Source organism: Mesocricetus auratus, unplaced genomic scaffold (assembly GCF_017639785.1).
Source record: "Mesocricetus auratus isolate SY011 unplaced genomic scaffold, BCM_Maur_2.0 Super-Scaffold_100018, whole genome shotgun sequence".
In the NCBI taxonomy this organism is placed as follows: Eukaryota; Metazoa; Chordata; class Mammalia; order Rodentia; family Cricetidae; genus Mesocricetus; species Mesocricetus auratus.
This window is the reverse complement of record NW_024429199.1, coordinates 33,660,829-33,677,225: the sequence shown is the minus strand read 5'-3', so window position 1 is coordinate 33,677,225 and position 16,397 is coordinate 33,660,829. Positions and strand designations below refer to the sequence as shown.

Below are 16,397 nucleotides of genomic sequence, written 5' to 3'. Positions count from 1 at the left end.
AGGATGAGCCTGCAAGGCAGCCAGAGAGCATGGTCTCTGCTTCAAGTTTCTTCTTGAATTCCTGCTCTGATTTCCCCCGTTGATGAACTGTGATCTGAAGGGAGAAGCCAGCCCCATCCTTTCCTCCCCTGAGTTGCTTTTGTTCAGACTGTTTTATCCCAGCATCAGAAAGGAAGCTAAAACACACCCCCATTCTTATCTTATCTTATCGATTCTTTATTATTAAGACAGTATGGGCTTGAGCTTCACATCTGAACACAGCTTTATTTAAAATATTTTGTACTTGCTGGTCTTGTTATGGTAATTAGGTGACTGGGGACCATTTTCATCTTATCCATTCGGTGTTTGGATAATTTTTGAGTGCCTACTTTTCCTCAAAAGTTAGGTATGAAAGGTACCTGTTCTGTCTCATAAGCTAATGATCTCAAGGTAGAGACACATGAAATATACATTTCTATGAAAATATTAATGTAGCTAAGTTACTTTTTATGTCTCTGTGAAATTGTTTTTACCTTATTTTCTTTAAGTGGCCCAAAACACATCAAGGACTTGAAGTCCTGCTTAAATCTTACTACATTTTAATGTGACTTTGCTTTCAAAAATACATTTAATATTTAATAGCCAGGAGCAATTTTTTTTAAAAAATGGAGATTTCGTGTTAATTAAAATTTTATGAAATAAGGAACTTCATAAAAGTTTAATTTACCTCACATTCTCATTTTCGCATCCTAACAAAGTATTTTTAGTAATTATAATATTGAAGAATAGAAAAAAGACTTTGTAGGTAAGTATAATGCTATCAAAATTATGTCTTAGACTTTTATTGTTTTTTTTTTCTGCCCGCACAACGTTTATTGGGGGACAGGGGTCAGTCCTTCTTGGCCGCCACCTTCCGCATGGCCGTCAGCTCCTCCTGCTTCCTCTTGGCGCGGATGTGCGTGCCCACCCGCTTCTTGATGAACTTGAGCGCACGCTTGTTCTTGGACATCTTGAGCAACTCCATGGCGCGCCGCTCTTAGGGCGCGAAGCCGCACACCTCCCGGATCATGTCCCGCACGAACTTGGTGTGCTTCGTGATGCGTCCGCGCCGCCGGCTGTGCCTCGGCTGGCTGACGTTCTTTGTCACCTTGTGGCCCTTGTTAAGGCCCATGGCCATGGGGTATACCCGCACAGGGCCATGGCTGCGCCTCTCCGATGGCGGCCGCGACAGGAAGCTTAGACTTTTATTGTTAAAAAATAAAATTTAATACATTATTGAGAATCAGACTTTGCTCCATACATCAGAGTATATGGTTTATACAATATTTTATATGAATTCTTCCATTTCACCCCATCTTCTCAGTGTTGTATAAAGTCTATCTTGTTGCATGTAGAAAGATTGCTTGGATAATTATTTTGGATACCATACATCAATCCAATGTCAGTCTTAGGAAGATTTATGTGTGTGTGTGTGTGTGTGTGTGTGTGTGTGTGTGTGTGTGTGTGTGTGTGTGTGTAGGACATAATAACAGCTTCTAAGTAATTTCTAATATTAATGTTCTTGGATCTGCCACATCTCCCTTGGAACTGTTTGAGTTAGTTACAGTCTCTAGGTTGGTAGTTTTTAAGCTTATTCAAATTCACAATCTAACAAGTTGTCTGGGAAAGCAAGTTAAGAGAAGTGTTACTAAGCATAGTAGAAAATGGAGCCTGTGATGGTTAATCTTAACTGCTAACTTGACTGGTCATGGAATAACCTAGAAAGTAAGTAACCTTCCAGAAGTATATGTAGGGAAGTTTCAAGTTGGGTTGACCTAAGTGTAGGTGGCGCCATCACATGGGCTGGGGTTCAAGAGCATAGAAAAGAGAAATCAAGCAAGCATAGACATTCGTCTTTCTCTGTTTCCTGACTCTGTGTAAAATGTGAACAGCTGCTTCATAATCCTGCTACTGTGCCTTTGCCATAATGAGGGACTGTACTCTTACCCTTAAACTGTGAGCCAAAACAAGTCCCTCCATATGTTACATGTGTGCTACCCATGAGAAAGATAACCAATACAGAGATTTAAAAAATCATCTCAAGTCCACTGGCAAGATGAACGAGCGCTATTGTATTTCTATTGAGATAATCACTTAGGATGTTGTGATGCTCAGGTGGTGTGTTTAAGTCATACTTGAAATATATTTTCTCACAGGAGAATTATTTAGCCACAAAAGATGGTATCTTATCATTTTCAACAAAACAGATGGAGCTGTATCAGAGGAGATGATACTAAGTGAAATAAGATAAGTGCAGAAAGATAAATTTTGTGTGTTTCTCCTTACAATGAGATGTTTAAGAAGAGCAACTGGACTGTATAAAAGAGATTGCTGGCAGTCAGGAAGTATATGGGAGGCCAAGTGGCCCAAAATAAACATTGACATAAGGAGTAAGTTCCAATGGTTCAGTCCATTCTAATGAATGATGGGGAGACATTCAAAGGCTCCAAACACAAAGTAGAAAACAGACGTTAATTACTGTTACTTTATATTAGTGCATATTGTATAAATGTATACAAATATCACAGTGTGATTCATAAAGAGGCATTTTATATGTTAATAGATTTAAAAAACATAAAAGATGGAAATATTAACTAACTCTCCTCATTATGCTGTAAATGTGTAACATGAAATTATCACACTGTACCCCATAAATTTATATAGATGAAATAAATGTTAAAAACTCAATTGACATTAATTCAATTACACACAAAAACTAATTTAGTGTTTGAAAGTAAAAAGCCATTGCCATTTTCTATTATTTGAACAACAAAGGCAAAATAGAATTTTCTATATATTTAATTTACAAAATAGCCCAATAAGGAGTATGTCATCCTAGAATAGATTTTTTATTGCTTAATTATGAATTGAATTTTAATGAACACAGCACAATGTTCATCTGAAATTCAATGAGCTACACTATTATGAAATAAGACCAAAATAAGACCTTTTGTTTACATCTTAAATGAAAAGAATAAGAAGGGCATCTGTCAGGGTTTTGGTTCTTAGAGGTGAATGAAATCAGCAGACTCTCTGACTGGAAATGGTGCAGAGAATAATGGCAATGAGGAGAAATGAGCTTAGGAGCAAAAGCCGTCTATTGTGTTAGAAATGGGGAATCCAAACTGCATATCCTCATTAAAAATAAGAAGGCCATGAATTTAAAAAATGCTATAGAGTGCAGAACAGGTCAGTCATTTAATGGAACATATCTATAATTAAAATACAAAATAAAGAGAAGGTGAAATGCTGCTGTATGCTTGGGCAGATGCAGACAGAATTTACTACTCAACTTTGGTTTCAAGTATTTTGTCTTATTCACAAAAATCGTTTTTTAGCATATTTAAGATATTTTTCTTGGGCTGGCTTCTTGCTAATGCAAATGGATTTTTTGGGGGGAGAGCAGGGCTAAAATAGTAAACACAGACACCATACAAGTAGTTAGTGTCCATAGAAAAAAATCCAGGAAATGAATTTTTATTCCAGACCCTTATGAAAAAATATAGTGTTATATGCTAAGCTGATGGGAATCAGTTTTATCATCATAGGACAAGGTTGAAGGTCAGTCCAAAGAGATGTATTACATGAGCACCTGCTATATCTAAGTACAGCAGTCCCTGGGGACAAAGGCTGTAAATCTACCATTTTAAGATAAAAATGATAGTGTTCTGATTAAAACATGGAATTGGCCCTCAAAATGACTTGAAGATTTTAAACAAAAGACTGTGTTCCTAAAGCTCTAAAGCAGGTCTGCACCATGGTAGTAGCCTCAGACCCCAACTGACTGAACAGGGTGCCAGTGAAATGCCACACAAGTACTGAAGTCAGATTCGGTATTAGGGATGAAGTCATTATGAGAGGCTAGATTTGGAAAGGTAACACAGAGAATATCATCAAAAAACAAGCAGAGCCCAGGAAGAGAAGCTAAATAAATCATGGAAAGTGAGAATAATTCCTAGAGAAAGGATCAGAGGGAACAGCCTCCCCCAGAGGAAAATGGCCATCCCGTTGGTTGGTTTGTTGTCTTTTCTCTTCAGCTATCTAGCAGATTCTGAACTTGGTGAAATTCTCTAAAATGAACCCCACCTAACTAGTGGGCTTGAAAAAATTTAGCTTTTCTAAACCCTAAGTTCTCAAATGTAAGAGCCACATGGATATTTTACCTTAAACAATACAATGTCCAAGTATGCCCATTTTTACCCACAAGATTGGGAAAATCCCACACTTCAGTGCCATCTAGGGAATCTTTGAAGATCTTAAATTTGAGATTTTTTGAGACTTCCAACACAGTACATAAATTCTAATAGTAAGGCATAAAAGAAGGACTGGCTTGGGGCATGGTTAAGAGCATTACAAATGTGACTAGAGCATGTGGCTTGTTTGCCAGGATGTGAGTCATCATGCCATCCTATTGACCAGCGCCCCCCCCCATGTGGACAACCCTGTGACGTCTGTCTTGGTAATGAGTGTAGAGACTTTGTCTCATTCCCAATGGCTTTCTTAGCCTCATTGCCCTCACTTAGCTTACCTGATGTGGAAGGTATGCAGTGACTCACTTCAATTTTCCGGTGAAAAGACTTTGTACCGATCAGTGAACAGTTCATGTCTGAATTCAACTTCATTATCAGTCATTGCTGTATTGGGCACCTAACTGTTGCACCTGTATCTAGATTGAGTGGTGAAATTTGTGAAGTCTGATGACTCAGTATCTTTTGCCATCCTGGGATGTTCCCAAAGCTTTTGAAGTCGCTGGTAGGCCTTGCATGGTGTAGAAGAGGGTGAAGTGGAGGAGATGATAACCAAATTGCCATAGAGCTAGACAGTAGCCACTACCAGGTGCAATGACTTCTTCCCTTTTAGTCTTCTAGGCTGCTAGAGCCTGCTCCTGCATTGGTGGCAATAAGGAATGGGGTTCCAGAAAGAACCTTACTAGTTTTAGTGGTCTACAAGGCTCAGGGGATAAAGGTGCTTGCTGCCAAGCCTGAAGACTTGAGTTCTATCCCCAGCACCCATATGGTAGAAGGAGAGAACTTCAACTTGTCCTGTGACCACCACAGGTGTTTAGTGACATGCCTGTACCCACATATATGCATACACATACCCACATAAATAAGTAAATCAATGTAATTAAAACAAAATAGTTTTCAGGGACTGCGGCTGACAGTTTGGAGTGGAGAGTAATACTTTTATTACAAGAAAATTAGACCTATCATTGTAAACTTCCCCAGAGTTAATCAGTCTTCAGTCATAAAGGCAAATGAGGAATCAGGAGGTTGAGTGTTTCTGATTCACTATTCAAATAAAGTTACAGCAGTTCAGAGACTAACAGCTTTTAGAGACACCTAAAAGAAAGTGTGGCCCTTTGCTGGACTCTAAAATATGGTTGGCAAGAGTTCTCTCAATTGACATTAAAAAACAAAGCAAAACTAAAAACGTTCTCTATTAAGATGTAGTTCACTATGCCTAAAATTGCAAAATATGATGTTTATTATCTATTTTCAGTGTGTGTGTGTGTGTGTGTGTGTGTGTGTGTACGATTGTGCATGCACATGTGTGCACACATATGTGGAAGCCTAAGGCTGATTACAGGAATCATCTTTCTTTGCCATTCTATGTCGGGTTGGCATTTATGTAGGTTCTAGAGATCTGAACTTAGGTCTTCATGTTTACACAGCAATAGCTTTATAATCACTGCACTGCCTTCCCACCTGGAACATGGTTATGTGTGACACCTGTGTCTCTTCTGGGGCAGTCTGCACTAGGCGGAGGGTGGCCAACTCTCAGCATCCAGTAGAAGCCGTAGGCAGAGAGCCTCCAGTGAAGCTCCTTGGTAGACACTTCTCATGCGATGGCCCAGCTCTTTGTTCGAAGAGTTATGCGGGTCTTTGGTAGTTCATTGTGTGTGGGGAGGGCTTGGATGTTTGCACCTGTTTCCTCCAGAGCGCCGTTCTCCTCTTGAGAACTTCATTTTGTGTCTTTCCACATACTCAGTGAACTCAGCTGTGGGTACAAAGGCCCATTTGCGGATCGAGAAAAATGACAGAAACCTGCTGTCCCCTCATTTGGGATGATCTGATGAAGTACCATCAAATGTCTAGATTATGGAGAACAGAAACTTGTTTCTCTGTTCTGGAGGCTGAGAGGTCTAAGATCAAGGAACAAATGGATCCGATGTCTGGTGGGGACCCAGTTTCCCGTCCATACACAGCACCTTCCAGCCAAGGAAACTGATGGGGGAAGTACTGTGTATATATATGTCAATAAAGCACTGTTGGCCAATAGGGAACCAAGATAGGTGGGACTAGGCGTCCAGGAGGACTCTGGGAAGGAGAAACACAGGGAGTCGAGATGTAACGCCATGGGGTAGGAAGCCCGGAAATTTCTCCGGTAAGAGAAATACTTAGATTAACAATTATGGGATAAATACTTAAGTCAGAGCTAGCCAGTAAGAAACAAGCAAGGCCAACAGCTTCATAATTAATATAGCCTCCTGTGTGTTTATTTGGGACTGATGCGGCTCTGGAACCAGTTTGGCGGGAAGGCTTCTCTCAAGGAAGGCTTCTCTTTACAGGAAACTTCAAGGGAACTTTATCAATTTGTTGTTTTATAAAGGCACTAATCCCATTCACGCTTTTATGTTTTTGTCATGGCCCTCAGGCTCTATTTCTTAACATGACCACCATGAAGTTCATGATTTCAAGACATGAATTCTGAGGACTCAAACACCCATTCCATAAACATAGGGGTGACCTTGGGGAGTCCTGACACATTCACTTTCTAGCAGCCAGCCTAGCTGATGTTCTGAGGCCATTCTCATGAGGACTGACACAAGACGCAAAATTCATGGCCACCAGTCAGTCTGGCTTTACTGCCATAGCTGGTACCTGGTCAGCACATATGAATCCTGTGCTGTACACATATGTGTACCTGTGCTCAGAGTAGAGTTTTTTCATTTTATTTTCTAATTCATTCCTCATGTTGTTATTCAAAATCCTGGCTCTGAGTTAGATTGCCTGGTTTGAATCTCTGATTTACTTTAGCAGTAGGATTTGGGTAAGCGAGTTAGCTATAGTGTACTATTATTAGGGAACGAGGGAACGATAGCAATACAATTTGAGAAGTTGTTGCCCAGAATAAAAGTGATAAAATTGTAACACTTTCCTAGTCATTTGTTTTACAGTCCAATTACTTTCTTTTTAGGTTGCATTTTTATATTTAAAGGCCTTGTTTTATTGACATGCTTAATTGTTATCATAGCAAATATAAAAACAAGCCTAAAAGTTATTTTATCTTCCAGAATTCATTATGGAAGTTCTTTCCTTGTCTTTGTAAAATGTTTAAACAGGTCAGCAACAAAATCCACTACTCTTCCAACAAATAGGACCTTTGCTAAGGAATGGTCAAGAGTTTTAAGTTTCATGTAACATAAACTCTTTCATAATTTTTGTGTTGCATTCAGCCTTGTGTGGTATTAAATTTTAAGCTCATTCTGGTAAGGTAGGGTAATTTTGAGCAATATAGTGAGATAAGTTTCACAAGCAAACATCCTAAGCCTTAATTTATTTTTGATTATGCACTTTTGTATGCATGTTTGTGTAAGCTAATGTCGGTGCCCTTGAAGGTCAGTGGCATTGGATGCCTCACTGGACTGCAGTTAAACGCAGTGGTGAGCTGGGAACTGAACTCACGGCCTCTGCAGGGGCAGTGTATGCTCTTACCTGCTGAGCCAGCTGTCTGCTCAACTTCATTCATTTTTATAAGCAGTAATTTAATAGCAAATACGTAATAAAAAGATGACGTTTTCCCAGCCATTTTGGGGGACATTTCCAAATTACTTTCTCTTTAGTGTGCATTTTATTTTTAAAGGCTTTACTTTATAATCATCTAGTGATTTTATGTTTATTAATAATTTTTTGTGGGTATATACCACCTATTGATATTTAGTGCTGTAAAATAACCCAGTTTAACTACACCATTTAACTTTTATTTTATTATTATTATACTTTATAAGTTTTCCCCCATTTTATAAATTATCATCTTTCTGATAAATTGGAAGGCATATAGAATGGGTCTATATAATCTTTTTTTTTCTACTAAAGGTTATCTTTTAAATGTCAGCATACTACTACTTCAAAGACTGTATTGCACAAACAACTCCTCCCTTTGGCAGTGATCTCATTTTTTTTTGTTCTTATTAGCTGGTGTTTTCTCCGTTCCTTCTAATCATCTACTTTTATTTTTAAACTGCATATAATTTTATTTTGATGGCAGATTGTTTTGACATTTTAATCAATTGTTTAAGCTTGATTATTTATTTAAATTAATTGCTTGCCATTAGGGAGTCTTTCATATGATAATGACATTATTTATCTCAGCCCCCTTTTATTTTTAAACCATTATTGGCTGGGCTATGAATGTGGCTTGGGTTGATAAAACATTTGTTGTGCAAGCAGGAGGACCTGAGTTTGCATCTCCAGCACCAAGTAAAAAGTTGAACTCCTGGAATCCAGTGTATTGAGGGAGGAATGACAAACAAAGGAGTCAAGATCACGCTGGAGAAACCCGCAGAAACAGCTGACCTGAGCAAATGGGAGCTTATGGACCCCAGTCTGACAGCTGGGAAACCAACATAGAACCAAACCAGGCCCCCTGAACTTGGCTAAGGAAGACTCCCCATGGCCTCCATGCACTTCAGGCCCCCCCATCATCACACACAGCAACACACATACACACACACACACACACATACATGCACACACATGCACTAGTGTGCACAATGTTAAAGTCATTATGGTGTTAACTATATTTACTAAGTAGAGTTTTCAAAGAATTCTAAAGATGAAATTTTAACTTTTTGTAGACATTTAGTGTCCTTTTATATTTTGTTATAGAATGTTTGAACTGTCTTCAAATGTCTTTAGCTGTTTTATGTGTGCATACACTTATGTGAGAGTTCATGTATGTGGAGCTATGTACAGACAGGTGTGTGCATGTTCATGAAAGCCATAGGATAGCCTCAGGTGCTGTTTCTTAAGTTCAGTGGAACTCGTTTTTCAAGAGTCTCTTACTATCTGGCATTGTTGACTTAGGCTAATAAATCCTTGAGATATGTCTGGCTCTGCCTTCCCAGCACAGGTACAACCTTGTGAATTTGTATAGCAGCACAGCCCCTGACTTTTTAAATGTGGGTTCTGGGGCCAAACTCAGATCCTCATGCCTGCATGGCAAGTGCTTTTCTCAGAAACCTGAGGCTAGGCTGACATATCTTATGTCTCTGTATAATGACAACTTTTTTTTTTGGTAGCCTTGGCTATTCTGGAACTCACTACATAACCCAGGCTGGCCTTGAAGTCACAGAGATCCACCTGTCTCTGCCTCCCAAGTGCTGGGATTAAAGGCATGTACCATGGCCACCCAGAGACATCTTATAATATGATTTCTGCTTGAATCTTAAATACTCAACTTTTCAAGCTGTTTGCGTCTTGATGGTCTGTATTAATGCTGTCACTTTTCCTCTGACTCATGCATGTTCTGACTCAGTTAATTTGGACGCCAGTCTGTCCAGACTTAGATGGTTTACTGCAGCCACTTTTGGGCCTGTGAAAGAGACACCCCAGACAGAAGGTGATGTTCTGACTCTTTCCTTCTCCCCCTTGCTCCTCTTTTTCTTGCCATCTGCTTCTGTATATAGGGCCTACTCTTCAGTGTGGTTAATAAACCCACGAGACTCCATTGTAGGAAACAAACTCTCCCTCTGCAAGTAGGGATCAATTGCAAATTGCAGATAGTTTCTTGGTTTAGGGGTGGGAGCCTGTGTCCACTTCTCAGTGCTGGGACTCCATCTGGCTTGAACATGTGTAGGTCTTATGTGTGTTGCCACAGTCTATGAGTTCGTACGTGTATCAGTCCCAATGTGTCTGGAAGACGCTGTTTCCTTGGAGTCATCTGGATTTTAGAGTCTTTCTGCTTCCTCTTCCACATAGTTCTCTGGATCCTGAGGGGGGAGGGATTTGATGAAGACATCTTATTTAGGACTGAGTGTTCCAAAATGTTTCAGCCTTTGCACATTGTGGGTCTTTGTGTTAGTTTTCATCTACTGCAAAAGGAAGGCTCTCTGATGATAGCCGAGACACTGATCTGTGAGTATGGAAGAATGTGTTAGGATTCATTGTATTGCTTTAGTCCCTTAGTGGAACCATAGGTAGTGTTAGGTTTCCTCTAGGTCTGTGGCCTATTTAGCGTCAGGTTCTTGGCTAAGTGAGTGGTGGCACACACGAGTTCTGTCTCACGGAATGGATAGCAGTTGGTTACACTGCAAGTTTTGTGACACGGTTGCACCGATGGGTCTTGCAGGCAGGCTACCATTGTAGATTACAGGGTTTTTAGCTGGGTTGGTATTTTACCTCTCTTCTTTGGTAGTGTAAGCAGTACCTTCTAGAACCATGAAAACTGGTCAGTAAGCACTGGTTCAACTTCTTCGTGTTCAGTGAGATATGTAAGTGCTGTCTTCAGCAATCGGGCCTTACCATCAGTTTGTGGAGAGCAACCAATAACCTTGGCAGTAGCCTGGGTTGTTTGGAGGTTTACATGGGGCCCATTTGACTAATGACTCAACTAAATATAACCCATTCTTGGCATTGGAGGTTTCACTTAGTAATGAAAGATATCTAGTTATGACATTCTCTCCCATATTACTTGGTGATTCCATTTATGATCATTTCATATAAATATATATTTTTAGACAGTCAGAGGTCTCCATATGACCCTGCAAATGGACAAATGGACAGTAGTATTAGGTATCTCTCCTGATATCTACTACCTTGCTCCTCATCCATCCTCCTTCCCATCTAATCCTCCACTCCATTTTCTATTCTGTCTTTTCATAATTATATCTTCTATTTTTCCATTCCCTGGTGGGTCCTTCAATACCCTCCCCACTAATACATTACTTGATACTTATTTCTGTGGCTTATATGGATGTCCTACACCTATTGAAGGCTTAAATACTAACATTGACATATAAGAGAAAACATATAATATTGGTCTTTTAAAATCTGGGTTACCTCATTCCATGGGTTCAGTTCAGTGTTTAACTGTGGGTGTTTGCCTCTGCTTCCATCAGTCACTGGATGAAGGTTCTAGGATGGTTATAGTCATCAAGTTCATTATCAGGAATGGGCATTTAAGGTGGTTTCTCCACTATTGCTTAGCTTGCCAATTGGTGTCATCTCTTTAGATCACTAGAGGTCACACTGGTCACGATGACATTATTTTAAATAGGAATATAAGATGTTAATTTTTTTTTCAATTTGGGGGTATTGAACACAAGGTCTTATGCACAGTAGACAAAGCTCTACCACTGAGCCACACCTCCAGTCCTCAGGATGATAATTTTTAAGTAGTCTTCTATTGCATATATTTTTTTAGCTCATAAAAACAAAACACAAGATACTTGAAAGTAGAAGATACCTACATTATTAGTAAGAAAGGAAATAAAATTTTGTTGAATGTTCACTAAATACTAGGTAGTGAGCCAGACAACCCCTTGCATGAATTCCCTTAATTTTTTCAACATTTAGTTCCCTCATTTTAATGTCAAGAAAACTCATAATTAATAATCTAAATCCATTAGCCATCCTTATTTAACCAGTGAGGGTATTCAGTTCCAGTACTGTCTGATTTTTAAAGAGATTCATCTGTGTATTTTACTGCCTCATAAAATGTGATTAAAAGTAAACACTAATTTTCAGAAATGAAAATGAATAGGCAGGGCTGAAGACTTGTATTTACTGAATACACATATTTTTTGCTACAAAAAAACTTGATGAGCTCTGAGATTTTTTTCCAGGAGAGTTTGCTGATGTTTCTGTGCCTCATCCTTATCATCATCCGTAGACTTTCGCAAACCAAGCCCTGAGCTTAAATTCTCTCTCCTTGAACCTGTTACTGGATGTCTGTTTGCTCTGAACATTTTCATTTCAAATCTAGCAGCAAAGACAGGCCCTGGCTCAATGCTCACACACTGTTTTTGTTTTTTTTTTTGAGTAAACATATGAAGATTTTCATATAGCAACTGTCAGTTCTAAGAACCAAACTTCTTTCTTGCTTTATGATATAATGTTGGTTTTATGAATTAATTGGAAAAGGTTTTTTTTGAATTGGTAAATAACAGGGTTTTCCCTTTTGTTTTTTAAAAATCACTATAACTTTGTCTTGCAAGGACAAATTTAATAAAACCAACAACCAAAAAGATGGTTTTGTTGTTTTGTTTTGCCAGTCCTTCAAGATATTGTCCTTTAAATCATTCGGGAGAAGCGACATTCTCATACAAGAACCCAAATTACCCATAAATTTGAGCCCTTTGGATATTCAATTATGCTGTTGTTATGAAGTTATTTTGTTTTGTAAGTTTAAACACAGATTGTGACCTCTGCCTCTCAAATACTATTTTAGGGGGCTGATGTCACTGTGGAGGAGGCTTTTTGAAGTTAGGGACTGTGTCTTGTTTGCCTTGAATCTTTGCAACTGAATTCAATGCTTGGGAGAGAGTTCGTGCCCCATGGTCACTCACGGCTATTCTGCATTGTCCTTACTCTTCACAGAATCTACACATGAGTAAATTTGACATGCTTAATAGTGAGTTTGCACTTCCCTAGGTCCTTGGATGGTATCATAACTGTGCAGTAATAGATGTTGAAGCACTTAAACAGGTGTGGTAGACTGTCACGGTAGACAATTGCTGGGAAAGCCAATTCTGCTGCTATTGTGTTATAAACAGTGCTGTTTGGATGCATGCTTCCTGCTGCTTCTAAAACAGTTTGCTCCACTGTTGGCCAGTTCAACAAGTGTGGGCAATTTCTTTTGCACACACTTCTGCCAACATGCATGCACACATACTTTTCCACCCAAACCACATTAGAGAACACAGAACTTGGGAACAAAGAAACAATTCATGATGATGCACAATAAAATTATCCTCAAGGGACTGACAATCCATAGCAGGAAAATGACTTGTTCGGTTTTCCAGATGGGCAGTTTTATACACAGGAACCCTGGAATTGGGAATATTAGTGGAAATACCAAGATTCTAAGAAAAAGAAAAGAAAAAGAAAATTTGGTAGGATTTAAGACTCAAGCATAAATTAGGTTTTACATTTAGCTAGTTTACATTAGCTAAAAACTTGGTAGCCACTTATCAAATTCTCTGTACAAGCCTTTCTGCTTTATTATACTTACCCCGGAAGTGGTATTAGTGACTAGATTCCTCTTTCCTCCCTGTGCTTTAGAAATAACAAGTCTGTGGGGGTGTAGGTCAGATGTCATAAATGTAAAATGTCATGAGGATAAAACAGCCTTAGGCATCCCTTGACTACTGTGGATTCCTCTTGAACTCTGTGTGGCAGATCAAAACACAGATAAATTATAAAAAATAAAAAATTATTTTATTATTGTCACCATTTTGTGGTACATGTGTGTGTGCATGTGTGTGTGTGAGTGTGTGTGCTTAGAATGTGTGCAAGTGCCTGAAAATACCAGAAGAGGGTGTCAGATTCCCTGGAGCTGAAGCCACAGGTAGTTGTATGCCACCCGATACAGGCTCAGCAAAACAAACTCCAGTGCCCTGAAAGACCACTGAGCCATCTCTCCAGAACCCCAAACAATTTTTGTATTACCTGTATTCAGGAAAATTTTCATCAGTATAGAATGTTAAATTATTATTTGGATCCTGATGACCTGATCTTAAAATTATTTTCCATGTGTCTGTGCTTTCAGACAGTATTTGGATTCCATAGTCTATGCATTAATAAATGTAAAACTAATAAAAAATACACCTCCAAGTTCACACATACAGTGAGTTCCGTGGTTAGTGCAGTCCAGGATCAGGGCAATCCAGGAAAATCTACTTACATCGGAGCTTATGATACACTGCTGATCTTGTGTGTATGTGTCTGTTCTTTTTCTCTGGAGAATCTAATTCGCTTAGAGCGATGACACTTGGGTACTGTGGCCTGAACAGGAAAAATTACCTGAAAGCATGGTTATAATGCATCCATTGCTTCTCTTTATGGTGCTTCATCTTCTCTTCTTGATGGGGAGCTGCTAGAGGTGTGGGGTGGGGAATAATACAGGACGTTTACTCTAGATAGGTTTGGGGATAATGCAGGACGTTTACTCTAGATAGGTTTGGGGATAATGCAGGACGTTTACTCTAGATAGGTTTGGGGATAATGCAGGACGTTTACTCTAGATAGGTTTGGGGATAATACTACAGATAGGCTCTTTAGGAGAGCGCCCGTTGAAACTTAGGTTTGAAGCAGTCAGAAGTTACCTTAATTAAGTGCCAGAGTCTGTCTTTCCAGATGATTTCTTCTGGCTCTTGGGGAGGCTTTCAGAGGCCAAGGCAGTTCTGTGGATGCTCACTACCTAGTCTCGAGCCTGCTCTGTCAGAGTTGCATGGTATTGTACGGTTTACTCCAGGTCTCCGTGCCTCTGTCTGTGCTGGCCGATGAAGTGATATAATGGAAGTTCCTCACCAAGAAAGCAAAGCCAGTCTGTGCTGTAGTCATGACCCACTTAATATTAGAAACAGCTGCGAGTGGAGCCTTCCTGAGGCTCAAAAACGCTCTGTTTTGGGATCTGAGTGTTACTATACAGATGTATCCAGTGTGTTAAGAAAAATAATTGAGCAGTAGGCTCACGACCATGTTTAGTTTATGTTACATTTCAAGAAAGGATTTTTTATAGCACTTCCACTTAGTTTTATAAATGCTTTTAAAATAGGTAGAACATGGATATAAGGATAAATAAACCAAAATAATTTGTTGCAGTCTTTTCCTTTAGTAGTTTCCATCAGAATACTAAGTTCCCATTAATGGCAAACAAAAAGAGATGGTAAAATATAGGCAAAGGAGAACAAAATTTTCCATCCACTGATGGATTTTTAGCATATTTGCTGAAAGCAGGCTTCTGATCCTTGATACTGTGGCTACTTATGTGTAGCCCAAAAACTCAGAGAGGCCAAATGTTCTGTTTGTGAAAGTGCTCTTAGGTATTCATTGGAACCTAGTGGGGAAGCTATGTAATACTGATGCCTTTCTGTAGGTTATAAAAGGACAGATAATCTTTTAAGAGTATATTTGGTGCTTTACAAGTCCTGAAATGGAACAGTTTACTGTTTTAATAAAGCGTTGGGACCATGTACCATGCCAATCACTCATTCTTCATGCCATTGAAAAGTGGAGGGATAGAATTTTCACACACAGACTCTTCATTGAAGGCAATGAAATATGCAATTCCTGCTGATCCCTCTCGAGTAATTTAAAATATCAGAATCTTAATATATGAGGTTTTGTTAAGAGTTGCCAGGTAGTTGAGGGTGATTGTTATTGAGGCTGTCTTGGCCACTAGGGTTGGGCATCAGTTTATCTGAGTTTTCTCTTTTGCTATCTCATATTCCTGACCATTCTTTTTTTTCCCTTATGCAAATATGAATCAGTATACCATGCAATTCCTGATTTCTTTGAAATGGAAATCCTTGCTAGGGAGGCAATTCATGAATGCATCACTCCGCATTTCAGGTTGCACAATGCTAGCAGAGAAACAGGCTCTCAGGAGAAGCTTCCTTGGCATTGATTGAAGCAGGTGTTCTCTTTGAGTCGTCAAGGCAGCTCCCTTCTGAGAATCTCAGATAAGTGGTCCCGATTACATCTAAGAGGAAAACTCGCCAAAGCATAATTACTTTTCATCAGGGTGCCACAAATGATGAAGGGACAGGAACAGTGGAAGTACATTGTAGGCTACTTAATCACCGTCCTTTTAAAAAGCTGATGTAGAACTCTTTACTTCAAGACAAATTGTATGGCTTTGGTAGTAAATTAGGCATATTTTCTAAACACTAAATTATATCTCTTCTCATTTACATTAAGAAAAGCTGATTGGCAGTGGAGTACAAGAGACATGCTTGCACCTGCTGCTTCCTGTCAGTGCAGTTTTTACTCCGCAGTGGCTTCCCGTGTTTCTGTTCACATGGAGTGCACCCCCTTCTTTCTCTTGGGACATAAAAGGGATTGACTATGGAGGTACCAGGCTGTGTCTGATGCACGCTAAAAGGGCTTGCCTACAGAGGAAGCAGCCCTGTGTGATACATGCTAAGCAGGCTGTGCATGATACATGCTAACGGGGCTTGCCTACGGAGGAAGCAGGATGTGCATGATACATGCTAACGGGGCTGTCTACACAAGATGCTGTCAGGTTCCTTACTCCAACTTGCCTTTCCACGCTGCCACCAAGATCTGAACTTCCTGAGAGCAATAGATTGGTATGGATAGAGAGCATATCCTGTGATGAACCATTGTTTATTCCAGTGTGAGAGATCCTGG

The 16,397-nt window shown here is 39.4% G+C and overlaps 1 protein-coding gene and 1 pseudogene across 2 annotated transcripts in view; one reads left to right on the top strand and one right to left on the bottom strand.

The window, feature by feature from the left end:
- Window positions 1–16,397, top strand: part of Epm2a (EPM2A glucan phosphatase, laforin) — a 92,052-nt gene that overhangs the window by 50,218 nt on the left and 25,437 nt on the right. The window lies entirely within an intron of this gene.
- On the bottom strand, window positions 869–4,622 carry LOC101830210 (annotated as a pseudogene).